General features: G+C 40.0%; 1 protein-coding gene across 1 annotated transcript in view; it reads right to left on the bottom strand.

The window, feature by feature from the left end:
* Window positions 1-26,836, bottom strand: part of FAM168A (family with sequence similarity 168 member A) — a gene marked incomplete at both ends in the record, with an annotated part of 134,940 nt that overhangs the window by 94,007 nt on the left and 14,097 nt on the right. The gene's annotated exons all lie outside the window — the stretch shown is intronic.

Below are 26,836 nucleotides of genomic sequence, written 5' to 3'. Positions count from 1 at the left end.
GAAAACATATTAAAAGCAGCAAGGGAAAAACAACAAATAATACACAAGGGAATCCCCATAAGGTTAACAGCTGATCTTTCAGCAGAAACTCTGCAAGCCAGAAGGGACTGGCAGGACATATTTAAAGTGATGAAGGAGAAAAACCTACAACCAAGATTATTCTACCCAGCAAGGATCTCATTCAGATTTGATGGAGAAATTAAAACCTTTAAAGACAAGCAAAAGCTGAGAGAGTTCAGCACCACCAAACCAGCTCTACAACAAATGCTAAAGGAACTTCTCTAGGCAAGAAACACAAAAGAAGGAAAAGACCTACAATAACAAAACCCAAAACAATTAAGAAAATGGGAATAGGAATATACATATCAATAATTACCTTAAATGTAAATGGACTAAATGCTCCCACCAAAAGACACAGACTGGCTGAATGGATACAAAAACAAGACCCATATAGGTGCTGTCTACAAGAGACCCACTTCAGACCTAGGGACACATACAGACTGAAAGTGAGGGGATGGAAATGCAAATGGAAGCCAAAAGAAAGCTGGTGTAGCAATTCTCATATCAGACAAAATAGACTTTAAAATAAAGACTATTACAAGAGACAAAGGACACTACATAGTGATCAAGGGATCGATCCAAGAAGATATAACAATTGTAAATATTTATGCACCCAACATAGGAGCACCTCAATACATAAGGCAAATACTAGCAGCCATAAAAGGGGAAATCGACAGTAACACATTCATAGTAGGGGACTTTAACACCCCACTTTCACCAATGGACAGCTCATCCAAAATGAAAATAAATAAGGAAACACAAGCTTTAAATGATACATTAAACAAGATGGGCTTAATTGATATTTATAGAACATTCCATCCAAAAACAACAGAATACATATTTTTCAAGTGCTCATGGAACATTCTCCAGGATACATCATATCTTGGGTCACAAATCAAGCCTTGGTAAATTTAAGAAAATTGAAATTGTATCAAGTATCTTTTCCGACCACAACACTATGAGAGTAGATATCAATTACAGGAAAAGATCTGTAAAAAATACAAACACATGGAAGCTAAACAATACACTACTTAATAACGAAGTGATCACTGAAGAAATCAAAGAGGAAATCAAAAAATACCTAGAAACAAATAACAATGGAGACACGACAACCCAAAACCTATGGATGCAGCAAAAGCAGTTCTAAGAGGGAAGTTTATAGCAATATAATCCTACCTTAAGAAACAGGAAACATCTCGAATAAACAACCTAACCTTGCACCTAAAGCAATCAGAGGAAGAAGAACAAAAAAACCCCAGAGTTAGCAGAAGGAAAGAAATCATAAAGATCAGATCAGAAATAAATGAAAAAGAATAAAGGAAACGATAGCAAAGATCAATAAAACTAAAAGCTGGTTCTTTGAGAAGATAAACGAAATTGACAAACCATTAGGCAGACTCATCAAGAAAAAAAGGGAGAAGACTCAAATCAATAGAATTAGAAATGAAAAAGGAGAAGTAACAACTGACACTGCAGAAATACAAAAGATCATGAGAGATTACTATAAGCAACACTACGCCAATAAAATGGACAAACTGGAAGAAATGGACAAATTCCTAGAAATGCACAACCTACCAAGACTGAATCAGGAAGAAATAGAAAATATGAACAGACCAATCACAAGCACTGAAATTGAAACTGTGATTAAAAATCTTTCAACAAACAAAAGCCCAGGACCAGATGGCCTCACAGGCGAATTCTATCAAACATTTAGAGAAGAGCTAACACCTATCCTTCTCAAACTCTTCCAAAATATAGCAGAGGGAGGAACACTTCCAAACTCATTCTACGAGGTCACCATCACCCTGATACCAAAACCAGACAAGGATGTCACAAAGAAAGAAAACTACAGGCCAATATCACTGATTAACATAGATGCAAAAATCCTCAACAAAATACTAGCAAACAGAATCCAACAGCACATTAAAAGGATCATACACCATGATCAAGTGGGGTTTATTCCAGGAATGCAAGGATTCTTCAATATATGCAAATCAATCAACGTGATACACCATATTAACAAATTGAAGGAGAAAAACCATATGATCATCTCAATAGATGCAGAGAAAGCTTTCGACAAAATTCAACACCCATTTATGATAAAAACCCTGCAGAAAGTAGGCATAGAAGGAACTTTCCTCAACATAATAAAGGCCATATATGACAAACCCACAGCCACCATCATCCTCAATGGTGAAACACTGAAACCATTTCCACTAAGATCAGGAACAAGACAAGGTTGCCCACTCTCACCACTCTTATTCAACATAGTTTTGGAAGTTTTAGCCACAGCAATCAGGGAAGAAAAAGAAATAAAAGGAATCCAAATCAGAAAAGAAGAAGTAAAGCTGTCACTGTTTGCAGGTGACATGATACTATACATAGAGAATCCTAAAGATGCTACCAGAAAACTACTAGAGCTAATCAATGAATTTGGTAAAGTAGCAGGATACAAAATTAATGCACAGAAATCTCTGGCATTCCTATACACTAATGATAAAAAGTCTGAAAGTGAAATTAAGAAAACACGCCCATTTACCATTGCAACAAAAAGAATAAAATATCTAGGAATAAACCTACCTAAGGAGACAAAAGACCTGTATGCAGAAAATTATAAGACACTGATGAAAGAAATTAAAGATGATACAAATAGATAGAGAGATATACCATGTTCTTGGATTGGAAGAATCAACATTGTGAAAATGACTCTACTACCCAAAGCAATCTATAGATTCAATGTAATCCCTATCAAACTACCACTGGCATTTTTCACAGAACTACAACAAAAATTTCACAATTAGTAAGGAAACAGAAAAGACCCCGAATAGCCAAAGCAATCTTGAGAACGAAAAATGGAGCTGGAGGAATCAGGCAGGGATCCCTGACTTCAGACTATACTACAAAGCTACAGTAATCAAGACAGTATGGTACTGGCACAAGAACAGAAACATAGATCAATAGAACAGGATAGAAAGCCCAGATATAAACCCACGCACATATGGTCTCCTTATCTTTGATAAAGGAGGCAGGAATGTACAGTGGACAAAGGACAGCCTCTTCAATAAGCGGTGCTGGGAAAACTGGACAGGTACATGTAAAAGTATGAGATTAGATCACTCCCTAACACCACACACAAAAATAAACTCCAAATGGATTAAAGACCTAAATGTAAGGCCAGAAACTATCAAACTCTTAGAGGAAAACATAGGCAGAACACTCTATGACATAAATCACAGCAAGATCCTTTTTGACCCACCTCCTAGAGAAATGGAAACAAAAACAAAAATAAACAAAATGAAACTTAAAAGCTTTTGCACAGCATAGGAAATCATATACAAGACCAAAAGACAACCCTCAGAATGGGAGAAAATATTTGCAAATGAAGCAACTGACAGAGGATTAATCTCCAAAATTTACAAGCAGCTCATGTAGCTCAATAACAAAAAAACAAACAACCCAATCCAAAAATGGGCAGAAGACTTAAATAGACATTTCTCCAAAGAAGATATACAGACTGCCAACAAACACATGAAAGAATGCTCAACATCATTAATCATTAGGGAAATGCAAATCAAAACTACAATGAGATACCATCTCACACCAGTCAGAATGGCCATCATCAAAAAATCTACAAACAATAAATGCTGGAGAGGGTGTGGAGAAAAGGAAACACTCTTTTTTTTTTTTAATTTATTTATTTATTTTGCTTTATAACAAATTTAATCAGTTATACATATACATATGTTCCCATATCCCCTCCCTTTTGCGTCTCCCTCCCACCCTCCCTATCCCACCCCTCCAGGCGGTCACAAAGCACCGAGCTGATCTCCCTGTGCTATGGGGCTGCTTCCCACTAGCTATCTACCTTACGTTTGATAGTGTATATATGTCCATGCCACTCTTTCACTTTGTCACAGCTTTCCCTTCCCCCCTCCCCATATCCTCAAGTCCATTCTCCAGTAGGTCTGTGTCTTTATTCCTGTCTTACTCCTATGTTCTTCATGACATTTTTTTTTCTTAAATTCCATATATATGTGTCAGCATACAGTATTTGTCTTTCTCTTTCTGACTTACTTCACTCTGTATGACAGACTCTAGGTACATCCACCTCATTACAAATAGCTCAATTTCATTTCTTTTTATGGCTGAGTAATATTCCATTGTATATATGTGCCACATCTTCTTTACCCATTCATCCAATGATGGACACTTAGGTTGTTTCCATCTCTGGGCTATTGTAAATAGGGCTGCTATGAACATTTTGGTACATGTCTCTTTTTGGATTATGGTTTTCTCAGGGTATATGCCCAGTAGTGGGATTGCTGGGTCATATGGTAGTTCTATTTGTAGTTTTTTAAGGAACCTCCATACCGTTCTCCATAGTGGCTGTACCAATTCACATTCCCACCAGCAGTGCAAGAGTGTTCCCTTTTTTCCGCACCCTCTCCAGCATTTATTGTTTCTAGATTTTTTGATGATGGCCATTCTGACTGGTGTGAGATGATATCTCATTGTAGTTTTGATTTGCATTTCTCTAATGAGTAAAGATGTTGAGCATCCTTTCATGTGTTTGTTGGCAGTCTGTATATCTTCTGTGGAGAAATGTCTATTTAGGTCTTCTGCCCATTTTTGGATTGGGCTGTTTGTTTTTTTGTTATTGAGCTGCATGAGCTGCTTATAAATTTTGGAGATGAATCCTTTGTCAGTTGCTTCATTTGCAAATATTTTCTCCCATTCTGAGGGTTGTCTTTTGGTCTTGTTTATGGTTTCCTTTGCTGTGCAAAAGCTTTTAAGTTTCATTAGGTCCCATGTGTTTATTTTTGTCTTTATTTCCATTTCTATAGGAGGTGGGTCCAAAAGGATCTTGCTGTGATTTATGTCATAGAGTGTTCTGCCTATGTTTTCCTCTAAGAGTTTGATAGTGTCTGGCCTTACATTTAGGTCTTTAATCCATTTTGAGCTTATTTTTGTGTATGGTGTTAGGGAGTGATCTAATCTCATACTTTTACATGTCCCTATCCAGTTTTCCCAGCACCACTTATTGAAGAGACTCTCCTTTCTCCACTGTACATTCCTGGCTCCTTTATCAAAGATAAGGTGACCATATGTCCGTGGGTTTATCTCTGGGCTTTCTATCCTGTTCCATTGATCTATCTTTCTGTTTTTGTGCCAGTACCACACTGTCTTGATTACTGTAGCTTTCTAGTATAGTCTGAAGTCAGGGAGCCTGATTCCTCCAGCTCCATTTTTCGTTCTCAAGATTGCTTTGGCTATTCGGGGTCTTTTGTGTTTCCATACAAATTGTGAAATTTTTTGCTCTAGTTCTGTGAAAAATGCCACTGGTAGTTTGATAGGGATTGCATTGAATCTGTAGATTGCTTTGGGTAGTAGAGTCATTTTCACAATGTTGATTCTTCCAATCCAAGAACATGGTATATCTCTCTATCTATTTGTATCATCTTTAATTTCTTTTATCAGTGTCTTATAATTTTCTGCATACAGGTCTTTTGTCTCCTTAGGTAGGTTTATTCCTAGATATTTTATTCTTTTTGTTGCAATGGTAAATGGGAGTGTTTCCTTGATTTCACTTTCAGATTTTTCATCACTAGTATATAGGAATGCCAGAGATTTCTGTGCATTAATTTTGTAACCTGCAACTTTACCAAATTCATTGATTAGCTCTAGTAGTTTTCTGGTAGCATCTTTAGGATTCTCTATGTATAGTATCATGTCATCTGCAAACAGTGACAGCTTTACTTCTTCTTTTCCGATTTGGATTCCTTTTATTTCCTTTTCTTCTCTGATTGCTGTGGCTAAAACTTCCAAAACTATGTTGAATAAGAGTGGTGAGAGTGGGCAACCTTGTCTTGTTCCTGATCTTAGTGGAAATGGTTTCAGTTTTTCACCATTGAGGACGATGCTGGCTGTGGGTTTGTCATATATGGCCTTTATTATGTTGAGGAAAGTTCCCTCTATGCCTACTTTCTGCAGGGTTTTTATCATAAATAGGTGTTGAATTTTGTCGAAAGCTTTCTCTGCATCTATTGAGATGATCATATGGTTTTTCTCCTTCAATTTGTTAATATGGTGTATCACGTTGATTGATTTGCATATATTGAAGAATCCTTGCATTCCTGGAATAAACCCCACTTGATCATGGTGTATGATCCTTTTAATGTGTTGTTGGATTCTGTTTGCTAGTATTTTGTTGAGGATTTTTGCATCTATGTTAATCAGTGATATTGGCCTGTAGTTTTCTTTCTTTGTGACATCCTTGTCTGGTTTTGGTATCAAGGTGATGGTGGCCTCGTAGAATGAGTTTGGGAGTGTTCCTCCCTCTGCTATATTTTGGAAGAGTTTGAGAAGGATAGGTGTTAGCTCTTCTCTAAATGCTTGATAGAATTCGCCTGTGAAGCCATCTGGTCCTGGGCTTTTGTTTGTTGGAAGATTTTTAATCACAGTTTCAATTTCAGTGCTTGTGATTGGTCTGTTCATATTTTCTATTTCTTCCTGATTCAGTCTTGGCAGGTTGTGCATTTCTAAGAATTTGTCCATTTCTTCCAGGTTGTCCATTTTATTGGCATAGAGTTGCTTATAGTAATCTCTCATGATCTTTTGTATTTCTGCAGTGTCAGTTGTTACTTCTCCTTTTTCATTTCTAATTCTATTGATTTGAGTCTTCTCCCTTTTTTTCTTGATGAGTCTGGCTAATGGTTTATCAATTTTGTTTATCTTCTCAAAGAACCAGCTTTTAGTTTTATTGATCTTTGCTATCGTTTCCTTCATTTCTTTTTCATTTATTTCTGATCTGATTTTTATGATTTCTTTCCTTCTGCTAACTTTGGAATGTTTTTGTTCTTCTTTCTCTAATTGCTTTAGGTGCAAGGTTAGGTTGTTTATTCGAGATGTTTCCTGTTTCTTAAGGTGGGATTGTATTGCTATAAACTTCCGTCTTAGAACTGCTTTTGCTGCATCCCATAGGTTTTGGGTCATCGTGTCTCCATTGTCATTTGTTTCTAGGTATTTTTTAATTTCCTCTTTGATTTCTTCAGTGATCACTTCGTTATTAAGTAGTGTATTGTTTAGCCTCCATGTGTTTGTATTTTTTACAGCTCTTTTCCTGTAATTGATATCTAGTCTCATAGCATTGTGGTCGGAAAAGATACTTGATACAATTTCAATTTTCTTAAATTTACCAAGGCTTGATTTGTGACCCAAGATATGATCTATCCTCGAGAATGTTCCATGAGCACTTGAGAAAAATGTGTATTCTGTTGTTTTTGGATGGAATGTCCTATAAATATCAATTAAGTCCATCTTGTTTAATGTATCATTTAAAGCTTGTGTTTCCTTATTTATTTTCATTTTGGATGATCTGTCCATTGGTGAAAGTGGGGTGTTAAAGTCCCATACTATGATTGTGTTACTGTCGATTTCTCCTTTTATGGCTGTTAGTATTTGCCTTATGTATTGAGGTGCTCCTATGTTGGGTGCATAAATATTTACAATTGTTATATCTTCTTCTTGGATCGACCCCTTGATCATTATGTAGTGTCCTTCTTTGTCTCTTCTAGTAGTCTTTATTTTAAAGTCTATTTTGTCTGATATGAGAATTGCTACTCCAGCTTTCTTTTGGTTTCCATTTGCATGGAATATCTTTTTCCATCCCCTTACTTTCAGTCTGTATGTGTCTCTAGGTCTGAAGTGGGTCTCTTGTAGACAGCATATATATGGGTCTTGTTTTTGTATCCATTCAGCCAATCTGTGTCTTTTGGTGGGAGCATTTAGTCCATTTACATTTAAGGTAATTATCGATATGTATGTTCCTATTCCCATTTTCTTAATTGTTTTGGGTTCGTTATTGTAGGTCTTTTCCTTCTGTTGTGTTTCTTGCCTAGAGAAGTTCCTTTAGCATTTGTTGTAAAGCTGGTTTGGTGGTGCTGAACTCTCTCAGCTTTTGCTTGTCTGTAAACGTTTTAATTTCTCCATCAAATCTGAATGAGATCCTTGCTGGGTAGAGTAGTCTTGGTTGCAGGTTTTTCTCCTTCATCACTTTAATTATGTCCTGCCACTCCCTTCTGGCTTGTAGAGTTTCTGCTGAGAGGTCAGCTGTTAACCTTATGGGGATTCCCTTGTGTGTTACTTGTTGTTTTTGCCTTGCTGCTTTTAATATGATTTCTTTGTGTTTAATTTTTGACAGTTTGATTAACATGTGTCTTGGCGTATTTCTCCTTGGATTTATTCTGTATGGGACTCTCTGTGCCTCCTGGACTTGATTAACTATTTCCTTTCCCATATTAGGGAAGTTTTCAACTATAATCTCTTCAAATATTTTCTCAGTCCCTTTCTTTTTCTCTTCTTCTTCTGGAACCCCTATAATTCGAATGTTGGTGTGTTTAATGTTGTCCCAGAGGTCTCTGAGACTGTCCTCTGTTCTTTTCATTCTTTTTTCTTTATTTTGCTCTGCAGCAGTTATTTCCACTATTTTATCTTCCACCTCACTTATCCGTTCTTCTGCCTCAGTTATTCTGCTATTGAGCCCATCTAGAGTATTTTTTATTTCATTTATTGTGTTTTTAATTGATGCTTGATTCATCTTTAGTTCTTCTAGGTCCTTGTTAACAGTTTCTTGCATTTTGTCTATTCTATTTCCAAGATTTTGGATCTGGGAAATAGAATCTTGGATCATCTTTACCATCATTATTCTGAATTCTTTTTCAGGTAGACTGCCTATTACCTCTTCATTTGTTAGGTCTGGTGGGTTTTTATCTTGCTCCTTCTCCTGCTGTGTGTTTTTCTGTCTTCTCATTTTGTTTATGTTACTGTGTTTGGGGTCTCCTTTTTGCAGGCTGCAGGTTCGTAGTTCCCGTTGTTTTTGGTGTCTGTCCCCAGTGGCTAAGGTTGGTTTAGTGGGTTGTGTAGGCTTCCTGGTGGAGGGGACTAGTGCCTGTGTTCTGGTGGATGAGGCTGGATCTTGTCTTTCTGGTGGGCAGGTCCACGTCTGGTGGTGTGTTTTGGGGTGTCTGCAGACTTTTTATGATTTTAGGCCACCTCTCTGCTAATGGGTGGCGTTGTGTTCCTGTCTTGCTAGTTGTTTGGCATAGGGTGTCCAGCACTGTAGCTTGCTGGTCGTTGAGTGAAGCTGGGTGCTGGTGTTGAGATGGAGATCTCTGGAAGATTTTCGCCGTTTGATATTATGTGGAGCTGGGAGGTCTCTTGTGGACCAGTGTCCTGAGGTTGGCTCTCCCACCTCAGAGGCACAGCACTGACTCCTGGCTCCTCAATTTGGGATGATTTGTTGTCTATTCATGTAGTCCACAGATGCAGGGTACATCAAGTTGATTATGGAGCTTTAATCTGCTGCTTGTGAGGCTGCTGGGAGAGGTTTCCCTTTCTCTTCTTTGTTCTCACAGCTCCTGGGTCTCAGCTTTGGATTTGGCCCCGCCTCTGCGTGTAGGTCGCCGGAGGGCGTCTGTTCTTCGCTCAGACAGGACAGGATTAAAGGAGCAGCCTCTTCGGGGACTCTGGCTCACTCAGGCCGGGCGGGAGGGAGGGGCACGGAGTGCGGGGCGCGAGCCTGCAGCGGCAGAAGTCAGCGTGACGTTGCACCAGCCCGAGGCGCGCCGTGCGTTCTCCCAGGGAAGCCGCCCCTGGATCCCGGGACCCCGGCAGTGGCGGGCTGCACCGGCTCCCGGAAGGGCGGTGTGGACAGTGACCTGCGCTTGCACACAGGCTTCTTGGCGGCGGCAGCAGCAGCCCCAGAGTCCCACGCCCGTCACTGGGCTCCGCGCTTTCAGTCGTGACTCGCGCCCGTCTGTGGAGCCCCTTTAAGCAGCACTCTTAATCCCCTCTCCTCACGCACCAGGAAACCAAGAGGGAAGAAAAAGCCTCTTGCCTCTTCGGCAGCTCCAGAGTTTTCCCGGACTCCCTTCCGGCTAGCTGTGGCACATTAGCCCCCTTCAGGCTGAGTTCTCGCCGCCAGCCCCAGTCCTCTCCCTGCGCTCTGACCGAAGCCCGAGCCTCAGCTTCCAGCGCCGCCTGCCCCGGCAGGCGAGCAGACAAGTCTCTCGGGCTGGTGAGTGCCGCTCGGCACCGATCCTCTGTGCGGGAATCTCTCCGCTTTGCCCTACCCAGGTATGTGGGGAGTTTCTTGCCTTTTGGGAGGTCTGGGGTCTTCTGCCAGCGTTCAGTAGGTGTTCTGTAGGAGTTGTTCCACGTGTAGCTGTATTTCTGGTGTATCCGTGGGGAGGAAGGTGATCTCCGCGTCTTACTCTTCCGCCGTCTTACCCGGAAGTCCAGGAAACACTCTTGCACTGCTGGTGGGAATGTGAATTGGTACAGCCACTATGGAGAACAGTATGGAGGTTCCTTAAAAAACTACAAATAGAACTACCATATGACCCAGCAATCCCACTACTGGGCATATACCCTGAGAAAACCATAATCCAAAAAGAGACATGTACCAAAATGTTCATTGCAGCTCTATTTACAATAGCCAGGAGATGGAAGCAACCTAAGTGTCCATCATCAGATGAATGGATAAAGAAGATGTGGCACATATATACAATGGAATATTAGTCAGCCATAAAAAGAAATGAAATTGAGTTATTTGTAGTGAGGTGGATGGACCTAGAGTCTGTCTTACAGAGTGAAGTAAGTCAGAAAGAGAAAGACAAATACCGTATGCTAACACATATATATGGAATCTAAGAAAAAAAATAAATGTCATGAAGAACCTAGGGGTAAGACGGGAATAAAGACACAGACCTACTAGAGAATGGACTTGAGGATATGGGGAGGGGGAAGGGTAAGCTGTGATGAAGTGAGAGAGTAGCATGGACATATATACACTACCAAATGTAAAATAGATAGCTAGTGTGAAGCAGCCGCATAGCACAGGGAGATCAGCTCCGTGCTTTGTGACCACCTAGAGGGGTGGGATAGGGAGGGTGGGACGGAGGGAGACGCAAGAGGGAAGAGATATGGGAACATATGTATATGTATAACTGAGTCACTTTGTTATAAAGCAGAAACTAACACACCATTGTAAAGCAATTATACTCCAATAAAGGTGTAAAAAAAAGGGCTTCCCTGGTGGCACAGTGGTTGAGAGTCTGCCTGCCGATGCAGGGGACACGGGTTCGTGCCCCGGTCCGGGAAGATCCCACATGCCGCAGAGCAGCTGGACCCGTGAGCCATGGCCGCTGAGCCTGCGCGTCCGGAGCCTGTGCTCCGCAACGGGAGAGGCCACAACAGTGAGAGGCCCGCGTACCGCAAAAAAATTAAAAAAAAAATTTAAAAAAAAGATGTAAAAAAAAATAGTACTGCCTAATAAGGTTTCTGTAAGGATTAAATTAGTTAACGTATGTAAAGTGCTTAGAACAGTGCCCCAAATATAAGAACTAGCTGTTACTAGTATTGCTGTATTTTGTTATTGTTATTAGTGGGAACAAAGACAATCAACAAATAGTAACAAAAAATATGGCCATTTAGTGATATGGCAGAAAAATAAAGCAGGGTAAGGGAACAGGGAGTGCCAGGATAGGGACTGCAATTTTTAAGATGATAGTTAGGGAAACCTTCACTGAGAAGGTGATTCTTGAGAAAAGGTCTGAAAAGAGTAGTAAAGGAGCAAGCCACACAGATATCTGGGGAAGAACTGAATTCTCTCTGAGGTACTTGATATTACTAACACCATTTTATAGATGGGAGACCTGAGGTTCAGACTAAGGAAACTGTCCAAGGTCACATGGCTTATAAATGACTGAGCTTAGAGTCAAATCTGGGACTACTGACTCCAATTTCTTCTCCACTTCTGGACCCTGTTTGACCTCCATTCCTTTCTGCAGTGAAACAAGACCAATGAATCCTTTTCACATCAGTTTCCCATTCTAGCACTGAGATTTACAGATTCACTATGATTAGACAAGTTCTCTGGATTAATGGATTAACCAAAGGAGTTAAAGGTCCAGGCTGCCTTTAACTGCCCACTCTCACATGCACTCTCACCCACCACTTCCTAAGCAGCTCCACACCAGGACCCCATGTTAACTGCATGCTGTGCATAGAAAACAGGCATTTATCAAGACCAACAAGACTCAAACACCAGGAAGGAGAGGTACATTATACATCAGAAATAAAGGCCACTGCTTCCAACCAGGCCTTTGAGGGGAAAGGCTCTGCTATATTTGCACTGCCGGAGAACTACAATCAAGTTAGGTTCAACCTACTGAAACTTTCTAATCTAAACTTGGTACACAAGAACTACAGAAATAAGAAGAAAAGAACAAATCGCTATATCCTCACTTTATCTGTAAAGAAGTCAGTGAATCAAAATACTTTCAACAATATTTACTCTATACATTTTACCTGTGTTCATGAAACCTCTGTGAAAATACTGGCAATCTATTCCAGAAAACCATTAGTGCTGCCAGGAGCAGTGGATTCTAGTCCTCCTTTACAACTTATTAGAAAAGTCACTTCCACTCCCTGGGTCCCACTTCTCTCATCAGTTAGAAGTAGAAGTTAGACTAGGTATTCTTTAAAGGTTCCATCTTCAACCCTTTATAGCACATTGTATTATAATAATGGCAGAGCACCCCCACACCTTCAGAGCCAGACCCAAAATTCATTCATTCAATAAATATTTGTGTAAGCTAGGCACTGAAAACACAAATATACTAAATGATAAATTCATGAAAGTTTCACATATATTGCCTTTCCTATTCACAGAAACATTTCAGAGCTGTGTTCCTACTAAAAACAAAATGTGGCTCCAATTTTTTTTTTCCCTAATCACACTTAAGAGAGTTTTGGGTCTTTTATTATTATATACTATACTTAACCCCCCCCCCAAAAAAAAAAACCCTCTCCCTATTAAATCACAGCTCACACTTGTATTTCCCTTCTTTAAATCACTCATAGTCCAAACTACTCAGTTAGGGTTTTTTCCCCACTTAATATATAGTGGGAGCACCTCTAATTCTGTACCTGTCTTTTTCTTTCTTTTTTAATGTTTTTTTTTCTTTTTCTCTTTTAATTTTTCTTTATTTTTTAATTTTTTTTTCTTTTTAAATTTTTTTTTTTACTTTTTTTTTATGAGCCTGTCAGAGTTCATTTCTGAGATTTCATTTCCTCATACATAATTTAATTTCCTTATACATAAAATCGGTACAAAAATAGTACCCACCTAATAGGATTCCTTGAGTACTAAATACAACAATCCATATAGCCAGAACTAAAAAAGTCACTTTAATTAGTTATTATTATTACTATATGCCAAGCTCCCTGCTACATCCTCTACTCCTATAACTTCATTTTAAAAAATTTTTTTATTTTAGGGCTTCGCTGGTGGCACAGTGGTTGAGAATCTGCCTGCTAATGCAGGGGACACGGGTTCAAGCCCTGGTCTGGGAAGATCCCACATGCCGCGGAGCAACTAGGCCCGTGAGCCACAACTACTGAGCCTGCACGTCTGGAGCCTGTGCTCCGCAACAAGAGAGGCTGCCATAGTGAGAGGCCCGCGCACTGCGATGAAGAATGGCCCCTGCTTGCCACAACTAGAGAAAGCCCTCGCACAGAAAGGAAGACGCAACACAGCAAAAATAAATTAATTTATCCCTCTTACCACTCCTTTCAACACCATACTGGAAGTCCTTGCTAATGAAGGAAGGCAAAAAAAGGAAATAAAAGGTACACACAGTTTGGGAAGGAAGACGTAGAACTGTATTTGTTCACAAATGAAATAATCATGTATTTTCATGGCTTGATAGTTTATTTCTTTTTAGAACTGAATAATATTCCATTGGGTGTACTACAGTTTATTTATCCTTTCACCTGCTGAAGGACATCTTGGTTGCTTCAAAGTTTTCACAATTATGAATAAAGCATAAATACATGGAGAAAACTTAAATGTATATTACTAAATATATAATCTTAAAAGGCTACATACTGTATGATTCCAACTATACGACACTCTGGAAAAGGCAAAAACTATGGAGATGGAAACTTTAAAAATGATATAAATGAACTTATTTACAAAACAGAAATAGACTCACAGAGATAGAAAACAAATTTATGGTTACCAAAGGGGATAGTGGGGGCGGGCAGGAAGGAAGATAAATTAGGAGGTTAGGATTAACATATACACACTGCTATATATAAAATAGGTAAAAAACAAGGACCTACTGTATAGCACAGGGAACTATACTCAATATCTTATAATAACCTATAATGGAAAAGAATCTGAAAAAAATATATATATATATAAAACTGAATCACTCTGCTGTACACTTGAAACTAACACAACGTTGTAAATTAACTATACTTCAATTTAAAAAGTTTTAGGGGCTTCCCTGGTGGCACAGTGGTTGAGAATCTGCCTGCTAATGCAGGGGACACGGGTTCAAGCCCTGGTCCGGGAAGATCCCACATGCCGCGGAGCAACTAGGCCCGTGAGCCACAACTACTGAGCCTGCGCGTCTGGAGCCTGTGCTCCGCAATAGGAGAGGCCGCAATAGTGAGAAGCCCATGCACCGCGATGAAGAGTGGCCCCCGCTTGCCACAACTAGAGAAAGCCCTGGCACAGAAACGAAGACCCAACACAGCAAAAATAAATAAATAAGTTAATAAACTCCTACCCCAACATCTAAAAAAAAAAAAAAAAAGTTTAAAAACAACTATGGAGACAATAAAGAGATCAGTGGTTGGTGGGGGTGGGGAGGGGAGAGTAGGATGAATAGACAGAAGATTTTCAGGGCAGTGAAATATTCTGTATGATATTATAATGATGTATATATGTCATTAAATATTTGTCCAAACCCATAGGATGTATAACACCAGGAGTGAACCCTGAGGTAAACTACGGACTTCAGGTAATCTTGATGTGTCAATGTAAGCTAATCCTTGGTAAAAAATATATCGTTCTGATGAGTGATATTGATAATGGGGGAGACTACGTACATGTGGTGGGGAGAGGTATATGGGAAATCTCTGTACCTCCCTCTCAATTTTGTTGTAAACCTAAAACTGCTCTAAGAAAGTGGAGTCTTTTTATTATTTATTTATTTATTTTAATAGAGTCTTTTTTTTAAAAAGAGGCAGTGGAGTTTAGGGGAAAGAGTGGGGAGTCCCAGTGATTCCATTTATTGACTGTGTGCTTTGAGGATAGTAGTAAAAGGCTGTCTGGCTCACTACTGCATTCTCAGTGTCTAACACAATGTCCGAGTCTTGGCACACAGTACTCAAAATACATTTATTGAAAGCCTGAATGAATGAAGGAACCACTTACATTTTTTGATAGGTTTTTCTTTCTCTATCACTAGTAAGTGACAGAATCATGATCTGAACCTCTGCCTCTCTATATTCCAGGGGTGTCTATCTAGGGATATCAGAGTAGTATAAATGCCTATAATAGAGCTACATCATTTCTTTGAGATGATATCCAGTACCCAGCTTGGAATAATCTCTTGTGACAGATTGTATTTTCCAAAGATTGCCACAATCCCATGAAGAGGGAGAGCCTAACTCTCCTCCCAGTGAATCTGAGCTGGACTAGCCCAATCAATAGGATGCAGAGGAAGTAATGTTGTGTGACTTCCAAAGCTAAGTAAAAAATGAGCCATAAATATAGTCAACTATAGGCCATTCAAGTTTTTGCCTGGCTTTTGGATGCTCCCCCAAAAGAAAGGGCTCCTTCATTCATTCAAGCTTTCAACAAGTATTTGTTACAAATTCCTACTATGTGTCAGGCCCCAGACATTGTCTTAGGCACTGAGAATGCAACAGTGAACCACTTAGCCACTGTCCCTGTCCTCACAGAGTTTATACTCTAGAGGAGGAAAAAGATGAAGAGCAAGTGGGAAAAACTAATATATCCTATAATTATAACATGTAAGAGATGCTCATAAAGAAGGAAACATAGAGATCTTCTCAAGAATGACAAGTCAAGAAAGAACACTCCAAGGTGGGGACATTTAAATAAGCCATAACAGATGAGTAGTTAGTCATGTTGGAGGGAGGAGCAGGGAAACATTTCAGGGAAAGGAATAGCATGGGCAAAGGCACTGAAGCAGAAAAGAACTCGACACGCTTTCAGAGGAACTAAGAGACAATGAATATGGGCAGAAAAGAGTGAACAAGGTGGAGAGTAGCAAAAGGACCTGAGAAGAAATTTTTGAAGCAACACTGTTGGGTTAATCATAGATCAGTGAGTGTAGCATATCAGTAGATTCACCTCTCAAAATTCTAATTTAAATATTATTTTAAAGCCAGGTTTATATAAGTTCAGATGTAAAACAAAAGAACTCAAGTAGTAAGTGCTGATACTGATACTGTATGACTAGCTGTAGTCACATAACAAGCACATTATTCAAAAATGGGAATGTTTCCAAGACAAAGGACCATAGGTTTGAAGGACTTCCTGTAATTAACCTCTTTAGAATTTCAGGGCACAGAAAGACAAAATTGACTTTCTCATTGCCTCGTTAATGGTACATTTCATAAATCATACCTGATTTGACCTAGTTTTCTTCAGCAGTCATCTCAAAATGTTTCACTGAAACCACAATCCTCTAATGGGGAGGATGATCAAGCCTGTCACCAAAGGATGCCCGGTCTAAAAAGAAACAGCTCCTTCACAGAATTCAGAACATCAAAGCAGCTCCCTAATAACCTGCCCAAAGGCTTACTCCACTCAAAGCCTTTGTCCTCTTATCACATGTCAAGCCCACGGGAGAAAAAAAAAAAAAGATGGGTTTACACATTATTTCACACTACTGTCAAACATCTATCCCTGCACCCAAAGACAACTGAAATCATCAGCTGAAAAAATATTACTGCCAATTGTTCCCAGAAAACCATTTCAAGAGTCTGGGACCTCCTAGCAAATGCTACTTTATAGCAAGGTCCTTTGGTCTAGAAGCCTATCTCTAACATTAGTTAAAACCAGCAAGTACCAAGTTATAAATGAGATGATAAAATTTTATTATAGAACAGTAGTTTCAGAAAATATGTGCTATTATTTTAATAATGAGATTGATTTTAGAGTTATAATTTGAAAGGACTGATGGCTTTTTTCTGCATGTGCAACCTAGCCTATGAATGTTTATTGTGGCTCTCAAGTAACAGCCATAAAAGGAGCCCTTTGGCCCACTCTCCAGGGCAGTCTGAATAACAGCACTCTATACTCTTGCCTGTACTGTTACTGCAGCACCTGTGGAACCCTCCAAAGGGATCGCTCTTTGGGATAAGAGAGCTGAGACACACCTACCCCTACCTACCTTCTGGTCAAGAGCACTTGACCAGGCTAAGGGCCCCCCTCTTCCTCTCCACTGAGCCCAGGGGTGGCAGGTGATAAAAATGAAGCTCTCGGGGCTTCCCTGGTGGCGCAGTGGTTGAGAGTCCGCCTGCCGATGCAGGGGACACGGGTTCGTGCCCTGGTCCAGGAAGATCCCAAATGCCGCGGAGCAGCTGGGCCTGTGAGCCATGGCCGCTGAGCCTGCGCGTCCGGAGCCTGTGCTCCACAACGGGAGAGGCTACAACAGTGAGAGGCCCGCATACCGCAAAAAAAAATTAAAAAAAATAAAAAAAAATGAAGCTCTGTTCTCGGTTGTGCTCCTACCTGGTCATGACATTTTGCTCTGGTGGTGAATAACGGCTCTTATTTTCATCTTCACAATTAGGAAATTAGTCTTCAGCTGGATAAAACAACCACAGCGCACCCTCATCAGTAAGCAAAGAAAACCAAGGGAGCTTGCGGCTAATGCCTGTGGACAAGAATGCTATAATGGTAACAACAGTTGGGAAGGGGATAACCTAATATTTGAAGTAAAGCACTAGGGTGCTGGCTCATTCTGAAGCCTTCCCTCTGGGCTTGAAGCTTATAGTTGGCACATGCGAGCAAAGAGCGAAGAATGATTCTCCAGCACTAGACAATGGGATTCCTCACTGAAAATAAAATTCCCGTGCATGATGGATGAGCAATAAATCATTTGCAGAAGTGACCCAAAGAACTATCAGGGGCACAGGAAATCTGGGAACACTAGAGTTAAACAAAGATGTCAAGGAGGGAATTCTCAAGGAAGCTGAAATTGTAGCTTAGAAAGGAAGGAATCCAACCTTGCTAAAGGAGAAACAATCACCGCCCCCCACACACACACCCCACCAAAAAAAGCAAAGAGAGTAGTGGAGCACTAGATTGCATTCAAGTTCTCTGACTCCTGAGCCTAGACTGTGACTTCCCTCTCTCATGACAGGGGTATTTTGTCAGGGGCCAGCAACCGATTTTCAAACAAAAAACAAAACAAACCAAAAAATGGGTCCATACAATTCCTATAAAAGAGCCATCCCTAGTTCATCAAAAGAAATGAAAATGGACATGGCTGTCAAGTTGGCACTTCAAAAAGCAGTTTTATGGTAATTTATTACCCCAGCATCAGCTACTTAGGAACTGAGTCATTAGGACTCTTGTTTGCTATGTCAGGTACTTTGCAGTGTCCCAAATGCAGCGGCTGTAACAACCAATATAAAAAATATTGAGAGAGCTCTGTTGGGAGCACAAGCTTTCACTCATATAAACATCAGCAAACATTCCAAGGCAGGGAGAGGCAGAAAGGGCACTGGTGAGAGTCAGAGAGCCTGAGCTGTAGGCTCAGCTTCTCTAGTTATTCATTCTAAAACTTTGGGCCCCTAAGTCTCTGGGCCTTATTTTTAAGTATGGTAATAGTTGACTTCAGATGTATAACAAAAAGCAGCAGTACCCTACCTCACTCTGAATTTCTGCTTCTCAAAGGCAATCACTTTCAACTTTTAGTTCTTTCTCTTAGTATTTATCTCTTTATTTCCAAAAAAAAATGCTTATATTGGCACTTTTGGGGTCAATTTTAGTCACTATTTATCATCTTTCTGTTTTGAAGATCTGCTCTTTCATATCATGATTATCACCCCCATGACCACCCATACATACACATGTACACACACTTCCCCTTCCACCAACATAGTCACATCACAATTTTTAGTTAAATTAATATTTAGGATATGCCCATTCCATGGAATACTACTCAGCAATCAAAAAGAATGAACTATTGATATACAACCACTTGTATGGATCTCAAGTGCATTATGCTGAGTGAAAAAAAGGTCACATACTGTATGATTCCATTTATATATTTATCTTGGAATAACAAAATTATACAAATGTTAAATAAACTAGTGGTTTCCAGGAGTTAGGGATGGGGGTAGGGGGTGTTGTGCTGTGAATATAAAGGGGTAGAGCGAGGAAAATCTTTATAGTAATGGAATATTCTGTATCATGATTGCAGTGGTGGTTACACAAATCTACACACGTGATTAAATGGCACAGAACCATATATACACATTGCACCAATGTCATTTTCATGGTTTTGATACTGTACTACAGTTACACAAGATCTAACCATTGGAGGAAACTGGGTAAAAGATATATAGGGCTTCTCTGTTTATCTTTGCAACTTCCTGTCAATCTATAATTATTTCAAAATAAAATGTTTTCAAAATTAATATTCATAAATCAACTATACCCCAATAAAAACTAAATAAAACCTTAACATCAAGGTCTATATTATTTTCAGGGGGAATCACAACATATTTATTTAGAGGGAATACAATTCAACCTACAACAGGTTGATTTCAAATTTTAGCTATTATAAATATTGTTTTTATGAAAATTTATACAAAAGCCTTTATGTGGCTATCTGCTTCCATTTCTCTTGGGAATACACCAAGGCATGATTACCAAAGCTTTTTAATGTTTTGTTATCTGGAGGAACAGTATTCCAACACTTTCTTGTTTTTTTCAAGAATACTCAGGGTCTATACAATGATTTTCACAGCTAAACCACATAGTGTATTATGACTACATTGCCTTTCTTGGATAACTAGAATTCTGGGTTTTCCTAGAATTAATAGTTGTCTCGTTTTTAATTTGCTTGGTTTTAATATCCTTTTCCCCAATTCATCTCCAAATTCTCCAAAATAACTTTAAGGTTCTTTTTAAAATGGTCAAACATATCAGATAATTTACTGATGTCGTTCTGTATTTTCTTTAAAGTGGGGTCCCCAACCCCCAGGCCCTGGACCGCACAGCAGGAGGTAAACGGCGAGCGAGGGAAGCTTCATCTGCCGCTCCTCATCGCTTGCATTACCGCCTGAACCATCCTCTCCCCCCATGCCCACCCCATGTGTGGAAAAACTGTCTTCCAGGAAACCAGTCCCTGGTGCCAAAAAGGTTGGGGACCACTGCTTTAAAGCATCTCTCTTGGAATCCCCAACCTCTCGTTCAAATCTGATAACTCTCTCTAGTCTGTAGGTCTCCTGCATAGCTGTGGTCCTGGAATACCCCTTAATCATCATTCTGGGACTTATACTCACTTTTCTCTTCTATGTTAGATTCCTTTGATTCCTGGGTCCATGCCTTCCTATTTCTTTCCTATCTCATTATGGTATATCAAACTACTAAGTTGCCTGAGATAGCATACATGGGAAATAAATCTTTTTGAGATGTCTGAAAATGTCTTTTTTCCCCCTACTTTCATATTTGATCGTTAGTTTTGACTGGGTATAGAATGCTAGGTTGGAAATGATTTCTTCTCAGAATGTAAGGCAATTCCTCCACTTTCTTCTAGCTTCCAATATTGCTTTTGAGAAGTCCAATGCCTTTGTATGCGACTTGTTAATTCTCTCTGGCAGCTTTTATGATATTCTCACTCTACTCAGTGTTCTGAAATTTCATAATGATGTGTTTCTTTTTTAAAATTCATTGTACTGAGTGCTTGATGGGGTTTTTTCAATATAAACATATTTGTACTTAAGTTCTGGGAAATTGCTATATTATTTCTTTGATGATTTCTTTCACTCTATGACCCCACATCTGACTATTAGGAGATCCAAAGATCTAAAGGAGAAAAACTGCAGGAATTGGAGAGAATAAAATCATCAAAAATAATTATATCAATTCTCTTAAATTTAAATAACTTTTATATTTAAATAAATCTTAAAACTGATCCTCTTATTTATTTTCTACTTCTTCGTTTTAAATTCTTTACTCTGATATATTTTTTAAGTGTCCAAAACTTCTTTTTTGTTCTCTATTCCTTTTAACAGAACCCTATTCTTGTTTCACTGAGGCAGTATCTTCTCTGATCTGAGTTTTCTTCAAATTTTCTTTTGCTCCCTACATTGTCTCTTGTGCTCTGTCTCTATCCACTGCTCTCTTTTGGGGGGATGGGGGTCCTTATATCTATCTGTTTTCATTTGTTATTCATGTTAGAGGTTTTTCTCAAACATCAGGTGATCTTTGCCTTTTCTTTCATATTTAAGAGTAAGGCACACAGAGAAACATTGTATGAGCAGCAGGGCATGTTAACTTCTAGGCTTCAATGTAACAAGAGAAAATGTCAAGCCGGTTTTTTACTGGGGAGGTTCCCAGATGTCTGTGAGTCAGTTTCTCAGCAAGGAATCCTCTAATCTCCCACCTGAGGAAAATAAACCTGACTACCTATTTCTGGGAGATAAGAACTAGATGGAGCCCTTCACTTAATCCCTGTTTTTAGAGTGGCACCTCTCTTTTACTCTCAGCTAAATTTAGTATTCCCAAAGCCAGGGCCTCTCTGATTTTATTTCTCTAGAGGATAAACCTCCAATGTTCTGCTGAAATAGAGAAAAGATGTGATGGTTTAATTGTTCCTTATATACCTCTGAACTCCTGTTTTCAGCTCCACCTCTCATCCTAATATTCAAGATGCCAAGAACCTCCAATACCTAGGGCTTTCTAGAGCTCTGTATGACAAAATGCCTTTATACAGATTCACATCCCCTCTGTAGCTTGAGCTTTCTGCTTTCCCTGATCCACTAAATCATTCATCATCTGTGCCTCTTTCCCATCTTGTCTCTTCTCTTAGTCTTTGTGAGTTAATACCAGTTTTATGCCATTTCAATGGAGTTTTTAAAAGGAGATAAGGTAAGATGTACATGTTCAATCCAACTTATTTTAATCATAAGCCCCCTCATGAAGTTATTGAAAGGACAAAATACAGAATATGAAAGTTTTGGGGAAACTTATAAAGTAAAAGTTCAGTAATAGTGTTAGTGGTAGCAGTAGTATTCTATGTTTTTCTTTTTTTAATCTTTTTTATTTGCTTGTCTTTATTTTGGTACACTATTTTTTTTAATAGCTATTCCAATATAAAGGATTTTTCTCTTTGGGTGCTCTAGGGAAGCACCAAGTTTCATAAATAAAACATCAAAAATATTTACAGCATATATATCAAAAGGTGAATACCCTTAATATACAAAGAGCCCCCCCCACCCTGCAAAATTGATAAGAGACAAAGAACCTAGCAGAGAGGGAGCTTCAAGATGGTGGAAGAGTAAGACGTGGAGATCACCTTCCTCCCCACAAATACATCAGAAATAGATCTACATGTGAAACAACTCCTACAGAACACGTACTGAATGCTGGCAGAAGACCTCAGACCTCCCAAAAGGCAAGAAACTCCCCATGTACCTGGGTAGGGCAAAAGAAAAAAGAAAAAACAGAGACAAAAGAATAGGGACGGGACCTGCATCAGTGGGAGGGAGCTGTGAAGGAGGAATGGTTTCCACACACTAGAAAGGCCCTTCTCGGGCAGAGACTGCGGGTGGCGGAGGGGGGAAGCTTCGGAGCCACGGAGGAGAGCGCAGCAACAGGGGTGCGGAGGGCAAAGCAGAGAGATTCCCGCACAGAGGATTGGTGCCGGCACTCACCAGCCCAAGAGGCCTGTCTACTCACCCACCGGGATGGGTGGGGGCTGGGAGCTGAGGCTCGGGCTTCAGTCGGATCCCAGGGAGAGGACTGGGGTTGGCTGCGTGAACACAGCCTGAAGGGGGCTAGTGCGCCACAGCTAGCCAGGAAGAAGTCCGGGGAAAAGTCTGGAGCTGCCGAAGAGGCAAGAGACTTTTTCTTGCCTCTTTGTTTCCAGGTGTGCAAGGAGAGGGGATTAAGAGCGCCGATTAAAGGAGCTCCAGAGACGGCGCGAGCCGCGGCTATCAGCGCAGACCCCAGAGATGGGCATGAGACACTAAGGCTGCTGCTGCAGCCACCAAGAAGCCTGTGTGCTCGCACAGGTCTCTATCCACACCGCCCCTCCCGGGAGTCTGTGCAGCCCGCCAATGCCAGGGTCCCGTGATCCAGGGACAAAATCCCCGGGAGAACACACGGCGCACCTCAGGCTATTGCAATGTCACGCTAGGATCTGCCGCCGCAGGCTCACCCCGCATCCGCACCCCTCCCTCCCCCCGGCCTAAGTGAGCCAGAGCCCCTGAAGCAGCTGCTCCTTTAACCCCGTCCTGTCTGAGCAAAGAACAGATGCCCTTAGGTGACCTACAGGCAGAGGTGGGGCCAAATCCAAAGCTGAATCTCAGGAGCTGTTCGAACAAAGAAGAGAAAGGGAAATCTCTCCCAGCAGCCTCAGGAGCAGGGGATTAAATCTCCACAATCAACTTGACGTACCCTGCATCTGTGGAATACCTGTAGACAACGAATCATCCCAAATTGAGACGGTGGACTTTGGGAGCAACGATATATATATATTTTTTCCCTTTTTCTCTTTTTGTGAGTGTGTATGTGTATGCTTCTGTGTGTGATTTTGTCTGTATAGCTTTGCTTTTACAATTTGTCCTAGGGTTCTGTCTGTCCGTTTTGGGGGGGGGGGGGGGGTTGTATAGTTTTTAGTGCTCATTATCATTGGTGGATTTGTTTTTTGGTTTGGTTGCTCTCTTCTTTCTTTTTCTTTTTGTAATTACTTAAAAAAATTTAATAATTATTTTTTACTTTTCATTTTAATAACTTTATTTTATTTTATTTTATCTTCTTCTTTCTTTCTTTCTTTCTTTTCTCCCTTTTATTCTGACCCATGTGGATGACAGGCTCTTGGTGCTCCAGACAGGCATCAGGGCTGTGCCTCTGAGGTGGGAGAGCCAAGTTCAGGACATTGGTCCACAAGAGACCTCCCAGCTCCATGTAATATCAAATGGCGAAAATCTCCCAGAGATCTCCATCTCAACACCAAGACCCAGCTCCACTCAACGACCAGCAAGCTACAGGGCTGGACACCCTATGCCAAACAACTAGCAAGACAGGAACACAACCCCACCCATTAGCAGAGAGGCTGCCTAAAATCATAATAAGGCCACAGACACCCCAAAACACACCACCAGAAGTGGACCTGCCCACCAGAAGGACAAGATCCAGCCTCATCCACCAGAACACAGGCACTAGTCCCCTCCACCAGGAAGCCTACACAATCCACTGAACCAACCTTAGCCACTGGGGGCAGACACCAAAAACAATGGGAACTATGAACCTGCAGCCTGCGAAAAGGAGACCCCAAACACAGTAAGTTAAGCAAAATGAGAAGACAGAGAAACACACAGCAGATGAAGGAGCAAGGTAAAAACCCACCAGACCTAACAAATGAAGAGGAAATAGGCAGTCTACCTGAAAAAGAATTCATAATAATGATAGTAAAGATGATCCAAAATCTTGGAAATAAAATGCAGAAAACACAAGAAATGTTTAACAAGGACCTAGAAGAACTTAAAGAACAAACAAACAGTGATGAACAACACAATAAATGAAATTAAAAATTCTCTAGAAGGGATCAATAGCAGAAAAACTAAGGCAGAAGAACGGATAAGTGACCTGGAAGATAAAATAGTGGAAATAACTACTCCAGAGCAGAATAAAGACAAAAGAATGAAAAGAAATGAGGACAGTCTCAGAGACCTCTGGGACAACATTAAATACACCAACATTCGAATTATAGGGGTCCCAGAAGAAGAAGAGAAAAAGAAAGGGACTCAGAAAATATTTGAAGAGATTATAGTTGAAAACTTCCCTAATATGGGAAAGGAAATAGTTATTCAAGTCCAGGAAGCACAGAGAGTCCCATACAGGATAAATCCAAGGAGAAACACACCAAGACACATATTAATCAAACTATCAAAAATTAAACACAGGGCTTCACTGGGGGCACAGTGGTTGAGAGTCTGCCTGCCGATGCAGGGGACACGGGTTCGTGCCCCGGTCCGGGAAGATCCCACATGCTGTGGAGCGGCTGGGCCCGTGAGCCATGGCAGCTGAACCTGCGTGTCCAGAGCCTGTGCTCCACAACGGGAGAGGCCACAACAGTGAGAGGCCCGCATACCGCAAAAAAAAAAAAAAAACAGAAAGCTGGACTAGCAATTCTCATATCAGACAAAATAGACTTTAAAACAAAGACTATTACAGAGACAAAGAAGGACACTACATAATGATCAAGGGATCGATCCAAGAAGAAGATATAACAATTGTAAATATTTATGCACCCAACATAGGAGCACCTCAATACATAAGGCAAATACTAGCAGCCATAAAAGGGGAAATCGACAGTAAAACAATCATAGTAGGGGACTTTAACACCCCACTTTCACCAATGGACAGATCATCCAAAATGAAAATAAATAAGGAAACACAAGCTTTAAATGATACATTAAACAAGATGGACTTAATTGATATTTATAGGACATTCCATCCAAAAACAACAGAATACACTTCTTCTCAAGTGCTCATGTAACATTCTCCAGGATACATCATATCTTGGGTCACAAATCAAGACTTGGTAAATTTAAGAAAATTGAAATCGTATCAAGTATCTTTTCCAACCTCAACGCTATGAGACTAGATATCAATTACAGGAAAAAGTCTGTAAAAAATACAAACACATGGAAGCTAAACAATACACTACTTAATAACCAAGAGATCACTGAAGAAATCAAAGAGGAAATCAAAAAATACCTAGAAACAAATGACAATGAAAACACGACAACCCAAAGCCTACGGGATGCAGCAAAAGCAGTTCTAAGAGAGAAGTTTATAGCAATACAATCCTACCTTACGAAACAAAAAACATCTCAAATAAACAGCCTAACCTTACACCTAAAGCAATTAGAGAAAGAAGAATGAAAAAACCCCAAAGTTAGCAGAAGGAAAGAAATCATAAAGATCAGATCAGAAATAAATGAAAAAGAAATGAAGGAAACGATAGCAAAGATCAATAAAACCAAAATCTGGTTCTTTGAGAAGATAAATGAAATTGATAAACCATTAGCCAGACTCATCAAGAAAAAAAAGGGAGAAGACTCAAATCAATAGAATTAGAAATGAAAAAGGAGAAGTAACAACTGACACTGCAGAAATACAAAGGATCATGAGAGATTACTACAAGCAACTATATGCCAATAAAATGGACAACCTGGAAGAAATGGACAAATTCATAGAAATGCACAACCGTCTGAAACTGAACCAGGAAGAAACAGAAAATATGAACAGACCAATCACAAGCACTGAAATTGAAACTGATTAAAAATCTTCCAACAAACAAAAGCCCAGGACCAGATGGCTTCACAGGCGAATTTTATCAAACAGCTAGAGAAGAGCTAACGCCTATCCTTCACAAACTCTTCCAAAATATAGCAGAGGGAGGAACACTCCCAAACTCATGCCACGAGGCCAGCATCACCCTGATACCGAAACCAGAAAAAGATGCCACAAAGAAAGAAAACTACAGGCCAATATCACTGATGAACATAGATGCAAAAATCCTCAACAAAATACTAGCAAACAGAATCCAACAGCACATTAAAAGGATCATACACCATGATCAAGTGGGGTTTATTCCAGGAATGCAAGGATTCTTCAATATATGCAAATCAATCAATGTGA

This window comes from Hyperoodon ampullatus, assembly GCF_949752795.1.
Source record: "Hyperoodon ampullatus genome assembly, chromosome: 7".
Lineage (NCBI taxonomy): Eukaryota > Metazoa > Chordata > Mammalia > Artiodactyla > Ziphiidae > Hyperoodon > Hyperoodon ampullatus.
The sequence above is the reverse complement of the archived record's forward strand: the minus strand, read 5'-3'. Positions and strand labels throughout refer to the sequence as shown.